This window comes from Nicotiana tomentosiformis, chromosome 7 (genome assembly GCF_000390325.3).
Source record: "Nicotiana tomentosiformis chromosome 7, ASM39032v3, whole genome shotgun sequence".
NCBI lineage: Eukaryota > Viridiplantae > Streptophyta > Magnoliopsida > Solanales > Solanaceae > Nicotiana > Nicotiana tomentosiformis.
In genome coordinates, this window is record NC_090818.1 from 397,476 (window position 1) to 414,712 (window position 17,237).

At 43.1% G+C, this 17,237-nt stretch overlaps 1 pseudogene; it reads right to left on the reverse strand.

Annotated features, from left to right (window-relative positions):
• Window positions 1–1,624: 1,624 nt before the first annotated feature.
• On the reverse strand, window positions 1,625–17,105 carry LOC138895065 (uncharacterized; annotated as a pseudogene).
• Between the last annotated feature and the right edge of the window lie 132 nt (window positions 17,106–17,237).

The following is a 17,237-nucleotide window of genomic DNA, read 5'->3' on the forward strand; positions in this document are numbered from 1 at the left end:
CAAGGTCAGTAACTAGAGTCATTTCTTTCCAAAAGCTTATTTTTGACTATAAGCGTGTAGTTAAGTGTGTTGGTACCAAGTGAAGCATGCTTGACACTATTTTATTCATTAACACTATTGTTTTTACCTAAACATCAAAAACGGACTCAATCCCTTAAGAAGGTTATCACGCCATCCATCGTTGGGAAGAGCCACCAGGTTCACACAAAACCCACATTTGGAAAGAACTGTGGCATTAAGAAAACCAAAGCGTTATTGCTCACTTAAACATAAAAAGAAGCTATCGAATCAAAAAGAAGTTATTAACATAAATAAGAAGCTAGAATATTAAGAAAACAAAATAAAGAAGCTATGAAATAAACTACTGAAAGTAAGACAAATGAATATACAAACCGAGGGGAATAGAATATATATATACATCAAAAGAGAGGGAGGAATATATACATAATGAAAGAGAAAATAAAGATAAAATAAAAATAGTATTAAAGTTATTACATGCCAATGTCATCAAATCAAACCCACCAAAATAGACCACCCCCTGAATAAAAATAAGCATTGTCCTCAATGCTTAGCAAAATCAAAATAAGGGAGGGTGGAGAGTAAAGAAAACTCCCTATGTGGTCTCAGGGTGCATGGCATCATCACCACCCTCGGGCTCCTCCAACTGGATCTCATCATCCTCTGCTCGGGGAACAACGAGGTTGGTAAACATCTGAAGCACCTGCTCGGTAGTATGGGTGGCAAGGTCTGGCTCGTCAGACTGGCCAGCTGGTGCCTTTGCCGATGGTGCTGTTAGGTCTGCTGGTACTGATGGATCTGTCTCCATCAGTAGGTCAAATGGTAAATCACCAACTCCTACAATCTTTGTCACCTCCTTTCTCAATCTCTCCACTAATTTCTTCGAGGCTTGGGATTTTCTTATCTTCTTCACCTATTTGCCCAACTCCTCAATAGCTCCCCCATGTGCTACTAGTGTATCCATAATGGTCTTCTGGTTGTCCAGGATCTTCTTTAATGTTTTCTCCACTGACGGAGGAACCTGTGGTGTTGCTGGTGTAGACGACTCTGCTGCATCAGCAATGGATATATCAGACAGCTTTGAAGTAGTTGTCTGCATCTAGTTGTTGAGACTCGCCAATGTCTGGGAGACTCACAGCGCAGTGAGTGGATATGTGGATGAGGCATGCACTGGTGCTGATGCTGATGCTGATGGTCTAGAAGATGAGGGTGGTGGCATGCCAGATGTCTCGGTGGAAGGACCGACTGCTGTGGAAGGCATGAGAATTGTAGATGGCTCAGCAGCAAAATCTGTAACCACCACAGATGGCTCATCAGACTGTCCAACGGTGGTAGTTGCCTTACCCTTGAACTTTGGGTTTCCCGGACCTTGCAAGTAGTACCATAAGAAGGGCTTCTTGGCCCGTACTTTTGTATCAAAACTCCTTGGCTTCACCTTTGCATATGTGAGATATTCTGTGAGGGTGTTGGGATATGGGTAGGAGCTTTCATCTTTCCGGATAACCACTGACATGTTGGCCAACATGATGGCATCCACATTGATTGGGTACCCGGCCATGATAGATGCCACCAAAACTGCTCGGGGAATCGGAAGATTGTTCTCATTCTAGCTTAGGTCAATATGGCTGCACACAAAAGTTTGCCACCCCTTTGCTTCAAAGTTGAGGGTGGCCCGTGCAATGGGAACCCCCACTATGATCCACTGTGGTAGTGGTCCTGGTGCTGCCAACATCTCTGCTAGCCAAGGGCGAGCTGCATCACTAATAACAAGCTTCTCCAAGTACTGGATTGTCTCTACCTCCTTGAATCCCAGGTAAGTGTTCAGAGTGGTTAGGTCGAATCTAACTTTCAAATTTATCACTTTGGTCACTTTGGTACCCTTCTTGATGTGTGCCACATTGGCATAAAACTTTCGTACCAAGTGCTCTTTGGCATCCATAACACTCTGGGTGAACCACATCCACCCTTTGCGCTCCCTGAACTGTTTAAGGATATTTGATTGTATTTATCAAAATCCTTCAACAAGAATTGTCATTCAAGTATGAGCGATCTCTGGGGCCAGTCAAACTCATGAACTTGTCTTCCCACAATTCCTTCTTCTTCGACCTCTCTAGGCCACCCACTCTAGTGTCACCTCCCCTACTATCCTCGGGAACATCATCATCATTATCTACTGCAACTGGTGCAGAGAAGGTGTGTGTAGAAGAGGGCTCTGAACCCTGGCTACCGGCATTGGAACCCTCAGAAGAATTTACTGTGGTGGAGGGTTCGTTGCGCAATTGGTATCTCCCAGTGAATTGTGGTGATTGGGACTGGGCCTCAGGTTGTACCTCCACTGAGTGACACTCGGAGGCTTCCCTAGACGGGACATACAAGCTTGATTCTGAGGGCTTTGTGGCCCTACCTCTCCCAGTGGTCGGCTTTTTGGCTATTGCTTTAGATTGCACTCCCAGAGGTTGAGTGCCTTTTCCTCGGCCTCAGGAGGGTTCACCCCTTCCTTTAGATGTATCACCTCTACCTCGTGATCGAACCATTGTCTGCTATATGAAGCACATAAGTTAGTTAAAGTTCAGAAGCATGTTAATAGTTGCAGGAAATCAGTTGTACAAAAGAGACAGTGCGGACCGCATAATATTGAGTGCGGCTGCAGACTGCCTTGTGCGGACCGCACAATTTCAAAGTGCGGTCACACATGCTGAAGTGCGTACCGCACAATTTTGAGTACGACCGCACAAAACCAGGTTCAGACTACTGGTTCTCTAAAGTTCCAAAGTGCGGCCGCACACATTTTTTCGCGGACCGCACAATGTTTTTGTGGACCGCACAATTTTGAGTGCGGTCCGCACTTTTCATGTATCACATTTTTCACTAACTCAAGATCCGCGGACCGCACAATTTTGTGTGCGGTCGCACAATTCAAAAACAAAATGGCACTGACTAAGGTTTTGCAATTTTTGCATTATTTAGACATGGTATTTGCAAATTAAACAAGATGGATGATTTACCCAGTCCCCAATGAGCACACATGAAATTACCTACACAATTTCAAGCACACATTAAGAACATTTGACATTTTAGGCCTAAAAATAACTATACTAATTAAGAACAATAACTAAAAATTTGAAAAATCGAAACACGAATTGAACATACCAGTGATGAAGGATGCAGGGGTGAATCTAAACTGATTAAATGGGTGTGGAGTGTGAAACAATTTATGTGTGCGGTCCGTATCTTTTCAACACTTGGCCAATTTTTTCTAACACAATTCCTGCGCTGCACACTCATTCCTGCAATTCACTTCAAAAGCAGTTAGCTCAATACAAAACCTATCTAAAAAAAAGAAAGTAAAAAATGAAAAGAAACATGGGTTGCCTCCCAAGAAGCGCCTGATTTAACGTCACGGCACGACGCAGATTATCATCAATCACTTGAAATGAATTAACGCCACGACATGGCCATCATCAACTTTTCCAAGATAATGCTTCACTCGGTGACCATTGACTCTAAACACTTCATCATTTTTGTTCTTCAAGTCTAATGCACCAAAGGGTGTCACATTCACAATCTCAAACGGACCACTCCATATAGACTTCAACTTTCCCGGGAACATTCGTAACCGAGAATTGAACAATAACACAAGATCACCTTCTTTAAACTCCTTGTTCCGGATGTACTTGTCATGGAGGTACTTAATCTTGTCCTTATATAAGTATGGACTTATGTAAGCATGGTACTGGAATTCATCAAGCTCATTCAATTGTGCAACCCTTAAGTTGGCGGCGACAACCCATTCAAGATTAAGCTTCTTCAATGCCCACATGGCCTTGTGCTCAAGTTTCATCGGAAGGTGATAGGCTTTCCCGAACACTAACCAGTATGGAAAAATACCAATCGATGTTTTATAAGCCATCCTATAAGCCCAAAGAGCATCATCAAGTTTCTTTGACCAATCTGTTCGGTTGGCATTCACTGTCTTTGACAAAATACACTTGATCTCCCGGTTGGAGACTTCCACTTGCCTGCTTGCTTGAGGATGATAGGGGGTCGAGACTTTGTGAGTGACACCATACTTGGTGAGTAAGGTATCAAAAGATTTGTTGCAAAAGTGCGATCCCACATCACTAATAATGGCCCTTGGAGTACCGAATCTTATGAAGATATTCTTTTTCAAAAATGCCACCACACTTCGAGCTTCATTGTTGGGTAAAGCCACAGCTTCAACCCACTTTGACACATAATCCACAACTACCAAAATGTAAGTGTTCCCACAAGAGCTCACGAACAGACCCATGAAATCAATGCCCCACACATAAAAAATGTCAATCTCCAAGATGGTGGTGAGGGGCATCTCATTTTTCTTAGAAATCCCACCGGCCCTTTTGACATTCATCACAACGCTTGACGAGATCGCTAGCGTCCTTGAAAAGAGTATGCCAATAGAATCCACAACTCAACACTTTTGTTGCCATTCTAACTCTACCATGGTGACCACCATATGGTGAAGAGTGGCAAGCCTCAAGAATTTCTACTTGTTCTTCCTCCGGTACACATCGTCGAATCACGCCATCGGTACAATTTTGGAAGAGATACGACTCATCTCAGTAATAGTCAAGGCAATCTCATTTGAGCTTCTTCCTTTGGTTTGAAGAGAACTCATTTGGTACAATACCACTCACAAGATAATTTGCTAAGTCGGCGAACCATGGTATCTCGGTCATTGAAATGGCTAGAAGTTGCTCGTCGGGGAAGGAATCATTTATCTCAAGGCCATCATGTGGCCTCCCCTCCTCCTTTAAACGAGATAAGTGGTCCGCCACTTGGTTTTCACTACCCTTGCGGTCTTGAATCTCTAGATCAAACTCTTGTAATAGAAGCACCCACCGTATTAACCTTGCCTTTGAATCCTTTTTGCTCATTAAGTACCGAAGCGTCATATGATCGGTGTGGACAATCACCTTTGTACCCATCAAGTACGGGCGGAACTTCTCCATAGCAAAGACAATAGCAAGTAGCTCTTTTTTGGTCACTGTTAAGCTGACTTGGGAATCATTCATGGTCTTGCTAGAATAGTAGACTGGATGGAATATTTTGTTGATACGTTGCCCCAAAACTGCTCCAACTGCCACATCACTTGCATCACACATGAGCTCGAAAGGCAAGCTCCAATCCGATGCGGTGATAATAGGAGTAGTAGTCAATTTGAACTTGAGAAATTCGAAGGCCTATATACAATCCTCATTGAAATGGAACTTGGCATCCTTCTCTAACAGTTTACACAAGGGGTTCACCACTTTGGAAAAATCCTTGATGAATCGGCGATAGAACCCCGCATGACCCAAGAAGCTCCGCACTCCCATCATGGATGTAGGGGGTGGGAGTTTAGAGATCACCTATATTTTGGCCTTGTCGACTTCAATACCATGCTTTGAAATTTTGTGGCTGAGGACAATTCCTTCCTCGACCATGAAGTGACATTTCTCCCAATTCAAAACCAAGTTTGTCTCCTCACATCTTGCCAAGACCTTATCCAAGTTGCTCAAGCAATCATTGAAAGAGTTTCCGACTACGAAAAAGTCATCCATGAAGACCTCAAGAAACTCCTCCGCCATGTCGGTGAAGATGGCCATCATACACCGTTGAAAAGTCGCATGTGCATTGCATAACCCAAATGGAATTCGCGAGAATGTGAAAGTACCATAGGGACAAGTTAAGCTAGTCTTCTCTTGGTCCACCGGAGCAATAAGAATTTGATTGTAGCCGAAATATCCATCAAGGAAACAATAGAAAGCTCGATCGGCTAACCTATCAAACATTTGATCAAGGAATGAGAGTAGAAAATGATCTTTCCGAGTGACTTTGTTGAGCTTCTGATAGTCCATACACACTCTCCACTCGGTCACCGTTCTTGTGGGGATTAACTCGTTCTTGTCATTTGTGACCACAGTCATGCCCCCTTTCTTTGGGTCACATTGCACCGGAGAGTTCCACGAGCTATCATAAATGGGGTAAACAACCCCGGCATCCAACCATTTTATGATCTCCTTCTTCACCACCTCTTGCATTGCTTCATTTAATCTTCTTTGATGTTCAACGAAGGGTTTGGCATCCTCCTCCAAAATAATCTTGTGCATGCAAAAGGCGGGGCTTATACCCCAAATGTCCGCCAATGTCCATCATATAGCTTTCTTCCTCTTTTGTAGCACCTCCAAAGTAGAGTCTACCTACACGTTAGTCAAACAAGAGGAAAGAATAACCGGTAAAGTAGAACATGGCCCAAGGAATTCATACCTGAGATGTGGAGGCAATGGCTTCAACTCCAAAGTGGGAGGCTCCTCGATTGAGAGCTTTGTTGGAAGAGTCTTCCAGTTCTTAAGATCTAAGGACAATTTTCGGGGTTCATAAGTGTATGACCTCATTCCTTGCAATCCATTTACACATTCCACATAGTCTTCCTTCTCATCATCATCATGATTATGCAATACGGCCTCCAAAGTATCATCAACATTCATCATGTCACTAGCATCATCAACAATCACCTCGGTCACTAAGTCCACAAACGAACAAACTTCATTGCTATTCGGTTGCCTCATAGATTTGCATACATGGAAAACCACATTTTTATCGCCCACCCGGAAGGTGAGCTCACCGGCTTCCACATCAACAAGAGCCTTCCCCGTAGCAAGGAAAGGTCTACCCAAAATAATAGGCACCTCATAGTCCACTTCGCAATCAAGAATCACAAAGTCCGCCGGGAAGATGAACTTATCAACACTAACCAACACATCATCAATAATACCCAATGGTCGCTTCATAGTACGATCCGCCATTTGTAACCTCATAGATATGGGTCTTGGTTGCCTAATACCCAAATTTTTGAATACCGAGTAGGGCATCAAGTTGATACTCGCCCTTAGATCACATAGAGCTTTGCCAAAGTCAGCGCTGATCGGTGCCAAACCTACATCACTATTAAGTAGCGAGGATGGTCGATGTAGTTTTACCCAACAAGGTCGGGATCGATTTCCACGGGGAATTAATTGATTTGGAATTATTAAGTTTTTATCTAAATCTAGATGTGTGTGTTGTTCCTAATTGCACTTCCAAACATGATGGTGTTGATTCTACTTCTATTTCTATTTCTATTGTATGCTAAGATTAAAGCTAAGTACAATATTTTTGATGATAGCTTTCAAGTGTTTACAAGGACTAGGGTAGTGACTTCCGCCTAGGTAGATATCTAACGGGTATCAAGAATCTAGGGCGAGTTTGATTTGATTGGGGTCGTAATATAGCTATCACACCCAAGCACTCACTCTATACCTCTCGGTAGTTTGAGTGATTTTGCCCAATTTGGCTTTCTCAAGTCCAAATGGGTATTCATGCAATACAAGTGATATTAGCTCAAGTCGGGTATTACTATCTCTAGGTTTAACACTTTTATTGGGGCTATCAATTTCTAGAGTTCACCCCAGTTCCTTGTTAGCCTAGTTTTCCTAGACTTAGTCCCTCTTTCTCAAGAAGAGCCTAAGTCACAAAGGCATGAATCAGTGTTTGCAACCACTAATTCTACAATTCTAGAATGAACTAGGCTAAATATCACTAACCCATAAACAATCAAACCCTAAAATTCAAGACCCGTTAAATACCCACACTAGGGTTAGGTCACAACCCTAGCTATGGGTCTAGCTACTCATAATAATATCATAAATCAAAGGTAAAGAGAAGATATAATCCATAATACTAAATTAAAAGATGAAAATCTAATGTTATAAGGTAAATCTTGTACAAAATTGCCCAAAAGGAAAAACCTAGCCATCTCACGTACTCAGAAAAAACATAACATTCCTAAAATTGACTAAAAGATCTATTTATACTAAGCTGAAATTTTCGAATAAAAATACCCCTGTAGAAGTTTCGCGGTCGCGTAATTTCCACCGCATCCGCGTGAGAGACTTTCGCGGCTGCGTAACTTTGACACAGACTGCCCTTCTCATTTTTTGCTTGAATTATGCTCTCTCTGAACCTTAGCAACCACGGTTCGCGGAATTCCCATCGCGGCCGTTTGGTACTTTCGCGGCTGCATCTTCTTATCGTTGTCCGCGTTCATGTTTGTGCCCAAAAAACCATCTCTCTGATTCTTCATATCGCGGACCTCGAAATAATGGCCGCGTCTGCGTTGATACTTTCACGACCGCACGTTTTTGTCGCGGTCTGCGTTCCACCCCTCTTGGCCCAGTCTTGGTTTTTGTTCACGTTTTGACTCCTTTATGAGTTGATTATGGCTCCTTTGGCTCATTTTGAACAATCCCTGCAAGCAAGCATATTAAGTTAGTTTCCCGGAATACATTCACGCATTTTTGGCCCAAAACACAAGTAAAAGAGAGCAATTAATAGGCTAAAATCCCTACTTATCAACTCCCCCAAACTTAAGCTTTTGCTTGTCCTCAAGCAAATAAGGTAATTCCCGCCTTCACAAGAAAAAGAAAAGGATATTTCAGCTGGCCTAAGGTGACTTCATCAAGCATCAATTGGGACTAGCAATTACCCTCAACACAAATGAATTATCAATAACGTCATGTTATGACCTTTTGAGTTCCATAGTTCTAATGTGACACTAGAGCATTAAGAGTTGACTCAATTCATCAAGGAAGCTCGCTCTCTCACATAAGTCATTATGGATCCCAAACTCCTCCTCCTCTACTCTCCATGAGCAAATCTCACTTTTTAGAATGTAACACTCAAAACAAGGATTGTGAAGAAGAGCGCTCATCACTCTCAAAAGAATGCCACAAGTCTGGATCTAAGTACCATAAGCTTGCCCCTTATGTAAATCACCACTAATGTAAGCTCACTCAACTTGAAATTATATAGGGCTTTAGCAGGGATGTAATAAAGTCTTTTGGATCAAGGTAGGACATAACGAACTATGATGGTTTCATCTTTCCTTAAGCACTCCATTTTCTCATTTTGGCTCATACTTTCTTGACTCTTTGAGTCATTTTTCTTCTTCCTTAGGGGAACTAGAGAGACAAACCGTCACTCTTTCTTACTCATGACAATCATTTTTCTCCTTTTCTCATCATTCCTTGCCTTTCATCATTATGTTCTTTGAATCCCTTCAACCTTCTCTTTCTTTTTGACATATTTCTTTTTGGCTTTTCTTCCTTTTCTTTGACTTTTCATCAATTCTTTTTTTTTTTTAAACCTTTTATCACTTTCAATTTTCTCGTCTCTCCCCCAAACTTATGCTTTTGCCAATTGTTCATCATGAATGCTAAGGAAAGATTGGGTGTCAAGAAAGGGTCATTATAAAATGGATAAAGGCTTGTAATGTGACTATTGAATGAAAAAGGCTTAGGCTCAAAGGGTTTGACTAGGGATATCATAATGGTAGACTACGGAAGCTTTCACAGTTCAAATTGGACCAAGGAGAGCCTACAATCACTTCTCAAGTCGAGCTACACTTAGAATTTCGCCTAGACAAACATTTAGGGCAAGTTCTAGACTTATTGGCACGGGACTTGGACTTGCAATTCAATACCTCACCTCTCAAGCTACTGGATTGTTAAAGACAACGGATTTGAGGGCCCACAACAACCCTAGCTAAGATTGAAGATCACAAATGGCTCAAAGAAATCACTCGATGATTGTTTTAGTCAACTCAAGAGTCTAAAGGTCCCAACTAGAGCTATTCTTGTCAATCAACTTGTCTCTAACCATGAGGTCGAAGGTAAATGTGTTAGTATCAAGTGAAGCCTGCTTGAGACACTTTTATTCATTACTACTATATATAAAAGCAAAAAGAAAACGGACTCAATACCTTAAGAAGGTTGTCACGCCATCCATTGTTGGGAAGAGCCACCTGGTTCACACAACATCCACCTTTGGAAAGAACCGTGGTATTAAGAAAACCAAAGGCTTATTGATCACGCAGAATGTAAAAAGAAGCTAAAAACTCAAATATAAGCTACTAAAGGAAATAAAAAGCTAAGCTATTAAGGAAAAATACGAAAGAAGTTATGAAGTAAACTACGGAAAGTAAAATGAATATGTACAATAATGGAGTGAAATGAATATATATACAAAATGGAAATGAATATATACATCGAATGGTAAAGTTATATACATACCAAAAGTGAAAATAACGATAAATAAAGTTAAAGAAAAATAGTATAATAGTTATTACATATCAATGTCATCAAATCATAACCAAATCAAAATGGACCACCCTCACCACCCCCCCCCCCCAAATAAAATATAGCATTATCCTCAATGCTAATATCAAAATAAGATCAGTGAAGGGTTAGAGATTAAAGAAAACTCCCTATGTGGTCTCTGTCTGCATAGGGTCAGGTTCATGAGTGGGGTCCTCGGACTGCATAGGATCATCAGCTCCCTCCGGGTCCTCTAACTGGATCTCCAAATCCTCTGACTGAGGGACTACAAATCCTCTAACTGGAGCTCTGTTTGCCTCATGCTCTGCTGCTTGTGCTGCTGGGGCAGTCTCCTCCATAAGCTAGTCAAGTGGGATATCTCCAGTAGAAGTGAACTTCTCTACCTCCCTTTTCAGCTTCTCCACTGACTCCTTTGAGGCCTGAGTCTTACTCATCTTCTTTACTTGCTTGCACAGATCCTTGATCACCTTTCCATGAGTATCCAAAGTCTCCAGGATCTTCTTTTGGTTGTCCAGGAGCTTCTTCTGGTTGTCCAGAAGCTCCTTCAATGAATCCTCCACTGATGGAGGTACCTGAAGCTGTGTTGGGGCTGACTGCGCTGCTAATGCACTGGAGGCATAGCAGCTGAAGGTCCCTTTGCTATGGAACGCTCTGACCCGGTGGCCACTACCCTTGGCTCTTCAGACTGGCCAGTGGAGGTAGTGGCTTTACCCTTTGCTTTAGGGTTGTCCGGTCCTTGGAGGCTATACCAGGAGAAAGGTTTCTTCGGCTTTACCTTCGTGTCATAGTGCCTCCCCTCTACCCCTTGGTCCTCGAGATACATAGTGATGAAGTTGGGGTAGGGGTAGGACCTTTCTTTTTTTCCAGTTTCTTTGGAGATGTGGTGGGACATAAGGTTCCTCACATTGATTGGATACCCCACCATGATGGAAGCTATTAAGATCGCCCGGGAGAGTGGGATGACATTATCATGCTGCTAGGATCAAGCCGGCTGCATACAAATGTGCACCACCCTTTGGCTTCAAAGCTGAGGATGTTTCTGGCGATTGGGACTCCAGCTGCGAGCCAGGCCGGTGTTGTCCCTGGGATGGCTATTACTTCCGCTAGCCAAGGTCGGGCTTCTTCATCTAGGGCCATCTTCTCCAAATAATGTACTGCTTCCACATCCTCAAAACTGACATATTTGTTCAAGGTGTCTCCATCAAACTGTATCTTCAAGTTCCGTACCTTTGTCACAGTGGTGCCCTTTTTGATGTGGGCAACATTTGCGTAGAACTCCTTGACAAGGTACTCATTGGCATCCAGAACCTTGCTGATGAATTACTTCCACCCTTTTCTCTTCTCAAACTGTCTCTTGACATTTGGATTGTGAGGAAGGAGATCTCTTTCTATAAACTGTCGCTCAAGGGTAAGTGACCTTTGGGGCCACCATTCTCGAAATTTGAGGTATGCTTTCTCGCTCACGAATCTATACGCCCACACCTCGGGCTTCCTTGATCTAGCAAGACCACCCACATTGGTATCACCCCCTCTCCTGTCATCTGGGACCTCGTCATCCTCATTTACATTGATAAGAGCAGATGTTGAGGTCGGAGTTGTAGCAGGTAGGGAAGATGGCTCCGATGCCTCACTACCTCCCTCTGAGCCATCAGACGACCCAGAAGAGGAGGTAGCTTCATTGATTAGGCGGTAGGGTTGTGATTGGGCCTCTTGTTGAGGTTGTGTAGATTCCCCCTCAGAAATCTCCCGGGATAGGAGATATTCACTTGTGTCTGATGATTCGGCAGGAGGTCTAGTGAGGGTTTGCTTTTTGCTTATGATTCTTTGAGCTGCTAAGGGCAAAGCCTGTTTTCCTTTGCCCCGGCCTCGGGAGGATTCTGCCCTCCCTTTTGATTTGTTTGCTCCTCCACGAGATCGCACAATTTTCTGCAACACCCAATTAGTGAAAGATAATTAGAATTGGGGTTCAATCATGCCTTAAAGCAGTATAGATGAAATGAACAACAGTTCTTCTCAAAACAGGGCATCGCGGACCGCAAAAAAGTGGACGCGGCAGTGGAATGCCCATCGCGGACCACGAAAAAGTGAACGCGGCCGCGAAGAGGTCAAGTTCATACTACTGACTCTCTGATCTTGGACACACGCGGACCGCAAAAAATTAGACGCGGCCGCGAATGACCAATCGCGGACCGCGAAAATATGAACGAGGCCGCGAAAGCAATTAACAGACTCTTTGAAGTTCACAAGTGAAGACCGCGAAAACTTGAATGCAACTGTGAAAGACCAACTGCGGACCGCGTAAAAGTGACCGCGGCCGCGAAATCTTAGCAATCACTCAGTAACTAAAAACTGGGTTAGCGCGGACCGTAAAAAAATGAACGTGGTCGCCTACCCTATCGCAGACCGCGTAAAATAGACTGCGGCCACGAAATTAAAATAAGATCGGTACTAAGAACACTGATAACTAGGGTTTTCATTAAGTGTACAAAAATTAGTTCAATTAACCATGCAAAGTTACTAACCCCAGCCCCCATCAGGCATATATACACTACCCACATATATTTAAGTATCAATTAAGCATTAACTTGAGATCATGGCATGTATCTAACCCTAACTAAAAAGAAAAATTAAAACAAAGAGAAAAAAAAATATATATAAAATCACATCATGGAATTGAACATACCACTTGTAAAATTATAGTAGGAAATGAACTCTTAATGTGAATGAGATGCAAATTGAGAGCAGGATGAGACGAACAGTGCTTTTTGTGCGGTGAAATGTAAAATGTTTAAGGAACCCTTATTTATACTAATCAACTGTGGAACCCACTGCCTTACCTGAGCGCGGCCGCGAAATTCTATCGCGGTCCGCGCTATGTTACCTTATGTAGACCAGCTTCAAGCACATGGGCGCGGTCCGCGGAATATTGGCTGCGGCCGCGAAATTCAACGCGGTCCGCAAAAATTGGAACGCGGCCGCGATCTCTGAAGGATTTGTTTGACAGTCCAACTTCAGAGAATTGGAATTTTACTCTTTTCAAGTACGCGTCCGCAGACAAAAATGTGCTGCCGTGAAATGCTCATGCGGTTCGCGAACTTCCAACACCCTGTCAAAATCCTGCACTGCACAACCAGTTACTACATACACTTCACAACCAGTTAGTCCAAATCAATGCCTAATCTAAGAAGAAAATCAAAAGAAAGAAAAACACATGGGTTGCCTCCCAAGAAGAGCCTGATTTAACGTAGCGGCACAACGCATGTTACCATCATCATTTGAAATGGATCAAGGCCACCACGTGGCTATCATCAATCTTGCCAAGGTAATTCTTCACTCGGTGCCCATTGACTCTAAAGATTTCACCATTTTTATTTTCCAAATCGAGAGCACCAAACGGAGTTATATGCACCACTTCAAAAGGGCCATTCCACTTTGACTTGAGCTTTCCCGGAAACATCTGTAACCGAGAGTTGAATAGAAGAACCAAGTCACCCTCCTTGAATTCTTTGTTTCAGATATATTTTTCATGTAAGTACTTCATGTTGTCCTTAATACAAGGACGAACTGGAATAAGCATGGAACCGGAACTCATCAAGTTCATTTAGTTGCTCTACCCAGAGATTGGCAACTACATCCCATTCAAGGTTCAACTTCTTTAGCGCCCATGTGGCCTTGTGCTCTAATTCAACCGTAAGATGGCATGCTTAACCAAATACCAGCCGATACGGAGACATACCAATTGGAGTCTTGTAAGTTGTACGATAGGCCCATAAAGCATTGTCAAGTTTCCTTGACCAATCAGTCCGGTTTGCATTGACAGTCTTGGATAATATGCTCTTGATCTCCCTGTTGGAGACCTCAACTTGTCCACTAGCCTGTGGGTGATAAGGGGTTGACACCTTATGATTGACACCATACTTAGAAAGTAAAGTGTCGAAGGCTTTGTTTTAAAAATGAGAACCCCCATCACTAATGATAGCCATTGGGGTGCCGAACCTTGTGAAGATATTTTTCTTAAAGAAATCCACCACACTCAGTGCCTCATTGTTGGGCAAAGCCAGAACTTCAACCTATTTGGAAACATAATCAACAGCAAACAGAATATAAGTGTTCCCGCATGAACTCACAAATGGACCCATAAAGTCGATGCCCCACACATCGAAAATATCAATCTCAAGAATAGTGGTGAGGGGGATTTTATTCTTCTTGGAAATTCCACCAGCTCTTTGGCACTTATCACAACGCCTAACAAGATCGCTAGCCTCTTTGTACAAGGTAGGCCAATAGAATCCACAGCTTAGGACCTTTGTAGCAGTTCTCGCCCCACCATGATGCCCACCATAGGGCGAGGAATGGCAAGCTTCAAGAATACTCAATTGCTTCTCTTCCGAAAAACATCTCCGGATAACACCATCATTGCAAATCTTGAAAACATATGGCTCGTCCCAATAATAATCCAAGTTGTCCCATTTGAGCTTCCTCCTTTGATTAGAAGAGAGCTCACTCGGGACAATGTTGGTCACAAGAAAGTTAGCCACATCGGCGAACCAAGGCATCCCATTCAAAGACACGGAGAGGAGTTGTTCATCCGGAAACGAATCATTAATCTCGAGGCCATCATGGGGCCTCCCCTCCTCTTCCAAGCGGGACAAGTGGTCCGCCACTTGATTCTCACTCCCTTTTTGGTCTATGATTTCAAGTTCAAACTCTTGTAGAAGAAGAACCCATCTCATCAACCTAGCCTTATAGTCCTTTTTGGTCATCAAGTAACGAAGTGCCACGTGATCGGTGTGCACAATCACTTTGGCACCCATGAGGTATGGCCTGAACTTTTCCATGGCAAAGACAATGGCTAATAAATCTTTCTTGGTAACCATATAGTTGACTTGGGCATCGTCTATTGTTTTGCTTGCATAATAAATCGGATGAAATATCTTGTTGATCCTTTGCCCCAAAACTGCCCCTACCGCAACGTCGCTAGCATCGCACATGAGCTCAAATGGTAAGCTCCAATTGGGTGCGGTAATGATGGGAGTGGTAGTCAATCTATACTTGAGAAGCTCAAAAGCTTTCATGCAATCATCATTGAACACAAACTTTGCATCATTTTCCAACAACTTGCACAAGGGGTTCACCACTTTTGAGAAATCCTTGATGAACCTTCGGTAAAACCCCGCGTGACCAAGAAAGCTCCTCACTCCCTTGACGGAAGTAGGAGGAGGGAGTTTTGAAATCACTTCAATTTTTGCTTTGTCCACTTCAATACCGTTCTTTGAGATCTTATGGCCGAGGACAATGCCCTCCTCGACCATAAAGTGGTACTTTTCCCAATTAAGCACTAAGTTGGTCTCTTCACATCGGGCCAACACTTTGTCAAGATTATCCAAGCATTCTTCAAATGAATCCCCCACAACACTGAAATCATCCATGAACACTTCGAGGAAGTCCTCCACCATATCCGTAAATATTGCCATCATACACCGCTGAAAGGTAGCCGGTGCATTACACAAACCAAACGGCATCCGTGAGAATGCAAATGTGCCATACGAACAGGTGAATGTTGTTTTCTCCTGGTCTTCAGGTGCAATGAGAATCTGGTTGTACCCGGAGTACCCATCCAAAAAATAATAATAAGCACGCCCGGCAAGTCTATCCAATATTTTGTCAAGAAATGGCAATGGAAAATGGTCTTTGCGGGTCACTTTGTTCAGCTTTCTATAATCCATGCATACCCTCCAACCGGTAACAGTTCTGGTGGGGATCAGCTCATTTTTCTCATTTGTGATCACAGCCATACCCCCTTCTTCGGGACACATTGTACTGGCGAAGTCCATGAACTATCCGAAATGGGGTACACAACCCCTGCATCTAGCCATTTGATTATCTCTTTCTTGACGACGTCTTGCATGGCCTCATTCAACCTCCGTTGATGTTCCACGGATGGTTTGGCATCTTCCTCGAGTATGATTTTGTGCATGCAAAAGGCAGGGCTTATACCCCGAATGTCAGCCAAAGTCCATCCTATTGCCTTCTTCCTTCTTTGAAGCACCGCAAGGGTGGAATCTACTTGCACGTTAGTTAAGCACGAAGAAAGAATAACAGGTAATATGGAACAAGGGCCTAAGAACTCATACCTGAGGTGTGAAGTCAAGGGCTTCAACTCCAATGTTGGTGGCTCCTTGATTGAGGGCTTTGTTAGCGGAGTCCATATGTGTAGGATCCCATTCCCTGCAAAGCATTTGCACATTCTATCAAGCATGTCTTCTCATCATCCTCATGATTCAACAACACAGCTTCCAGAGGGTCTTCCACATTGATCATAGCACTCGTGTCATCAACAATCACATCCGTCACAAGATCCACAAAAGAGCATATTTCGTTGCTATTAGGCTGCCTCATTGACTTGCACACGTGGAACATAACTTTTTCATCACCCACCCGGAAGATGAGCTCCCCAGCTTCCACATCAACCAATGCCTTCCTTGTTGCTAGGAAAGGTCTCCCCAATATGATTGGCACCTCATAGTCAACTTCGCAATCGAGAATCACAAAATCTGTGGGAAGAATGAACTTGTCGACCCGAACTAGAACTTCATCAATAATCCCCAGCGGCCTCTTCATTGTCCGGTCCGCCATTTGCAACCTCATAGAAATAGGTCTTGGTTGCCCAATACCCAATGTCTTGAACACAGAATATGACATCAAATTAATGCTCGCTCCCAAATCACGCAAGGCTTTGGCAAAATTAGCACTACCAATAGTGCATGGAATTGTAAAGGCACCGGGATCTTCTAGATTTGGAGCCATGGAATGCACAATGGCACTCACTTGATGTGTCATTTTGATCGTCTCATAATTCATTGACCTTTTCTTTATTACCAAGTCCTTCATGAACTTGGCAAATCCCGGCATTTGTTATAGAGCTTCAACCAAAGGCACATTGATGGACAAACTCTTCATCATATCAATGAATTTCTTGTATTGATTTTCATTGTTTTGCTTTGCAAGCCTTTGAGGATACGGTGGAGGAGGCCTTAGCAAAGG